Raw genomic sequence first — 6,000 nt, 5'->3', positions numbered from 1 at the left:
ACACTTATGTTTGAGAATTAGTTTTTAATAAGTTATTTAAAAAACTGATTGTAGCTAATGTAGAGTCAGCTTGAAGAACCACCTTTAGGTTTTGTCCACAATTAGGTAGTTCAAGTTGGGTGGGGGGGAATCCAAAATGCCGATTAAGTGGTGCACAAACAAACATTAGAAATGTACGGGATAAAGTCGAATTTTTTTAACATCTCGCTTAAATTAAATTTTGGAACCTAAGTATATTAAGATTTTTGTTTCTATTTTTAATGACCTATATAATACAATAATAACGAACGATTTTATTTTTTTAATAAATTTTATTATTGTATTAAATAGGTCATTAAAAATAGAAACTAACATCCTAATATACTAAGGCTGCAGTCCCATGGCAGCGTTTTGCGTTTCGTTTTGTCACTAGACCATGAGTGTAAAAGAGATGCAGATATATGTTTGCTATGTTTACACTCAGGGTCTAGTGACAAAACGCAACGCAAAACGCTGCCATGGGACTGCAGCCTTAGGTTCCAAAATTTCATTTAAAGGTGCTTTTATACCTCCAGTATTTTGGTCAAGCAATCGGCTGGATTGAATTTTCACGGCTGTATCACTGAATTTGATAGGCTCTGACTAATATTCCATTTCCACCGTGAAAATTGAATATTTTTAGAACCAATCAAATTCAGTGATTCTCCGTGAAAATGCAATCCAGCCGATTGCTTGACCAAAATACTGGAGGTACGTTTCTAATATTTGTTTGTGAACCACTTAATCGCCATTTTGGATTTCCCCCTCCCAACTTGAACTACGTAATATGTAGGACTATTAAGAAATGTCTATCTTTAGGGCCTGTCCAGAATATAGAAAAAAATTAAACAAGTACTAGAAAAATTCGTCAAAGCAAGCATGTGTTTACCGATGAAAAATATCATGGAGTTTCTACAATAGGTCCGAAAGTAAAGTGCAAGTCCAAGTCCGAGTGGTTAGGACTTTGTTGCGAGCGCATCGTGTAATTTTTATTTTTTTAAGATAATAGATGGTAATTACTCATTATTAATTAATTAATTGTTAAATTATTAATTAATTACTCATAATTAAATAATTAATTACTATTTATTATCAAATATCTTACAAAAATAAAAGTCAACACGATGCGCGCGCAACAAAGTCCGAGCCACTCGGACTTGTACTTGCACTTGCCTATCGGACCTATTGTAGAAGCTCCATTACATTTAGACGAAGATAGATGGGCATACAAATGTTTAAGAGAAGAAGTAAGAGGAATCAAAAACGGGAATCCAACGAATTAGGGAAAAAAGATGGCAGGGGCTCTAAAAGCATTGGGAGATGGGCAAATAATAAACATGATTTGCAAACTTGCAGCAAGCTTGCGCAAACTTTTCCCTACAAGCTTGCCGCAAGAGGACATTTTGTTGTTTGCACCAAACTTGCTACATGTTTGCACTGCAATCTTGCACGGCAAACTTCTTGCAAGTTTGCTGCAAGTTTTCGTGGAGATTGGATGAGAGCTAAGGAATTAGTGCCAATAAAAGAAGAACAAGGCATACAAAATGATTGGGCAAAAATAGATAAATCCAGTTATTGTAACTATTATAAAGAGATTAAAAAAAGCAAAGGAATGGAGGAATATTGGAACAAAAAGGATGTGATAGAATGGCAAAAAATTATTTGGTCAAGATGGAGATGTGTCTGTGCAACAAGAGTTGGCAAGAAAGGATATGAAAATGATAGATGTAGAGGATGTGAAAATAGACAAGAAAATTTCGAACACGTACTGAGTTGTGAATAAATCTTGGAAAAAATGAGCAACGAGGCAAGGGATCTATTGCAAAAATGAAGAAATGTCATTGAGGAAGAAGAATAGATGAAAAGGATTGTAACGAAGTTAAACCAAAAAATAGACATTGATATTTGTAAAGTTTTTAATGAAATTTATGTTATTTCAGAAAAACGAGAAAATAAAATGTAAATAGTGTAGTGTAAAGGTGCTTTTATACCTCAAATTTCGATCAGATGAAAATTATTTTTGGAGTGTGAAAATGCGTGAAAAGTCATTTTCACGGCGGGTATGTTTGAATTGTTTTAAACAAAAAATGTTTTTTAAGACAATTAATAATTGTTTTAATATGTAAGAACACTTTAAAATAGTGATAGAAAGATGATTTGATTGAAAAAATTTACCAAATTTTGCTTTAAAACGTTTTTTGCTACAAGAAAGTGTAAAATGACGATGTTTGTGAAATGGTTTGTACAGTGCTTCTTCCCTGTGAGTGTCTCTCAGAGTTTTGTTTATGTTATGTCGGTTCTTTTTAACTTGTAATAAATAATGAGTACTGAAAATAAATCGGTAAGTTGAAATGTTTATTAAGTAATTTTAAATTCAACAACTTGATTTGAAAATTAATTATAATTACTTATGAAAATCATAAGTAATTATAAAACTTGATATTTAAAAACACAAAACTTATGTGTATGAATTTGAGGTTATAAATCAATTTCCACGCATCTCTCAAATACTTTCTGTATATAAAATTTCTTTCAGTTATTCGAAAAAATTAGTTGAATTTAAATTTATTTGATAAACATTTCAACTTACCGATTTATTTTCAGTACTCATTATTTATTACAAGTTAAAAAGAACCGACATAACATAAACAAAACTCTGAAGGAGCTTCGACAATAGCTCCGTTTGGCAACTTTATTACTATATTTACATATTACAAATATAAAATTCATTGCATGTGTGTATTATTGGGGGAAAAAATTTTGTTGTTTATAAAAGAAAAATTTAATTTAATTTATATTTTTCTTCTCTTTAAAAAACGATGAGACGGCGGCAACATCAACAGCAACAACAACAAATAATTTATTAAACTTTACAGCGTGTTTACAGCTTCAAAAGTACATAATCTCAACTATTTCGTGAGCACGAGATCACGCACAATTTTTTTTTCATTTTCAACTCGGCGACAGTTGGCAACACCATGCGTGCGCAACCAACTCCAACCGACTTGGACTTGGACTTGGAGTTGCCAAACGGAGCTATTGTAGAAGCTCCTTTAGAGACACTCACAAGGAAGAAGCACTGTACAAACCATTTCACAAACATCGTCATTTTACACTTTCTTGTAGCAGAAAACGTTTTAAAGCAAAATTTGCTAAACTTTTCAATCAAATCATCATTCTATCACTATTTTAAAGTGTTTTTACATATTTAAAGAATTATTTAATATTATATTTCTTAAAAAAACATTTTTTGTTTAAAACAATTCAAAAATACCCGCCGTGAAAATGACTTTTCACGCATTTTCACGGTCGGTAACTATCCTTCTTCTTCTTCTTCTTAAATGACTTTAGGCCTAGCCGAGTGTCAGAACCAGGGTTGCGTATGTAATATACCTCAGGTAAATAACATAGAGTTTTTTACGTATATTACATATGTAAATTACCTGAAATTTTTCAAAAACAATGCATTTTTCTATGGTGGGGGGTATTATACGTATTTTACAAATGTAAAAAACCCATGTAATTTACGTAAAAACCTCTGAGTTACGCGTAACTGTGCAACCCTGGTCAGAACTATATACATGTGAGAGAAGAAAAAGTTTGTCATTTGTGTTCAAATTTCACATAGGTGCATGACTCGAAATGTGTCACAAAGAGTCCACAGAGCTGCGGGCATAGTGCACACTTCTATAGGTGGAAGTAATGGTCCGTTCACCCGTTGCAAATCTTGTCGAGATATTGTCGAACAGGAGAGAGAACAGGGACAAAAGTGCAAGTTTGCCAATATAAGGCGGCCCCAACGATGAGCATGCATCGGTCCCAAACAATCGAGGCATCTTTCCGAATCCTTGACGTTCTAGAATAAACGTCAGCGGATTACAAAATAGAGTCTCGGCAGACCAAATGCATAACCATGCATTGCCGCTCGCCTAAAGCCTTCGCACCTGCATCAGACGAACTGTCCATCGAAGCAAAGATAACCCCCAAGCTCTCTCACCACTTCCACATTCGGGTTCCAAATCAGGTCGTCAATTGGTGCCGCTTCGGGTTCCAGGTCCGGAAATCTTCCGCGCAAAAAGTTCAAAAATCTCGGTCGCGCTTGCGCGTACAGGGCACAAGAAAACAAAATATGTGTTAAAGACCTTAAATCCGCTCCGCACCGGCAACCCGTATCCACGTCCCAGCGCATTCTCTGAAAATGTTCGGCGGTACAAACATGACCCGTACGCAATCTGGTGATCTGATTGACCCAACTCCGCGGCAACGTAATATCGTCAAACCAGGGTCTGACATCACTAAAGCCAACCCGGGAAAAGTATCTATGACCCAAGAGGTCTCTATCAGAAAAAGGCCACTGATAAGACAGCCAGGCCAGTCTGTCAGGTTCGAAAACCAAGTAACGTATATCGGACACAGAATTCAAGATGTGCACTCTATTACCTTCTCTATTAACCACCTTACAAATGCGATCAACTCGCTCATTTCCTTTTATGCCAGAGTGCGAGGGAACCCATAGAAACCGTATACCAGTGGGGCAAGTTATTGGAAATACCATGGGGATAGTTTCTAGTATACGATAGACTAGATCAGGTCCCTTCTTAAAGAGTAAGCAATTAGAAATGTGTTTGATGGCTGACAGAGAGTCGGAGATGATAAGCGGATTTGGTAAAGAGTGCCTAATAGAATATTGTATTGCTCTGAGAATAGCATATAATTCAGCTGTGAGGATGGAAACGTTGGGCTGTAAAGGGATGCCCATAAAAAAGTTGTTCGATTCCACATAAAATGCCGAAGCTGCCAAGCCACTGGAGGGATCATAAGTACCATCAGTGTAAATCAGCGAAGAGTTGGGATATGTATTTCCGATCAATTCACGAAAGGCCCCCTCGGGATTAGGGTGGACAGACGCCTCAAGACCCAACGTGGTATCACAATGAGGAAAAGATTAAAACACCCCAAGACCAATCAAAATATGACGGTCTACGCGTTCTGAAGCAATCCTTGATGACCGGATAGACTCTCAAGAAGGCATTTAAGAGCGAGAGTCTTGACACGTTCAACTTGAAGTTGGACCTGGTGGAATAGCCCCACTGTAAGAGGAGCTTCGGAATCAGAGGATTATCCGACCAGCAGTAATTCCTAAGTATAAAGGCATTAGAAAGAAAGACTCCCCTGAACGAGAGTGGGGGTTCGCCAGACTCTGACAAAAGAACGATAACCGGAGTAGTTCTCATGCAACCTAATGCTGCTCTCAAAGCTGAATACTGCACTCTGTCCAGGGCCTTAAGAGTAGTAGCGGCTGAGTCCGCAAAAAGGGGGGAGCCCCAATCCAAAATAGCCCTGATCAAGTTTCGATAAACCATTAGGGCGAGCGTGGGGGAAGTCCCCCACGTCACCCTCGAGACAATCCTCAGAATGGCCAAGGATTTAGTGGCTCTATCCGCCAACATCCTAATATGAGCCGACCAATTCAGCTTTTTGTCCAACATAATGCCCAAATGCTTTAAGGTGGAATAGCAAGGAATCACTGTGTCACCAATGCAAACACGGACGTCCTCGAATGTTGAACGCGATCGAGAGAAAATACAACAGGAGGTCTTAGCAGGGGCAACTTCTAGGCCAATCGAAAGCTGCCAGGCTGTCACCACCCTCAGGGCGTCCGTAACAACCGCAGATATGTTCTCCGAGTTCCCAAAACTAATGTAAAGCAAAAGGTCATCAGCGTACATAACGTATTTCATGTTAACCGGAAGGTACCTCTCCAACTTGCGCAAATATATGTTAAATAGAAGAGGGGAAAGAACACCTCCCTGTGGTACCCCAATGCCACAAGTTCTTGGATTAGCGCCGTCCGCCGAGAAAGAGATCAACCTCTTGGACGTTATAAATGTAATAAAATTTATGATGTTCGGTTGAATTCCCAAATCCAACAGATCTGCATGTAGGACAGCCGGTCTTACATTGTTAAAAGCTCCCTTAATA

The sequence above is a fragment of the Leptopilina boulardi genome, unplaced genomic scaffold (genome assembly GCF_019393585.1).
Source record: "Leptopilina boulardi isolate dan_hultmark-lab unplaced genomic scaffold, ZJU_Lbou_2.1 LbouV2_332, whole genome shotgun sequence".
NCBI classification, from domain to species: domain Eukaryota; kingdom Metazoa; phylum Arthropoda; class Insecta; order Hymenoptera; family Figitidae; genus Leptopilina; species Leptopilina boulardi.
Note: the sequence above shows the minus strand (reverse complement) of the source record.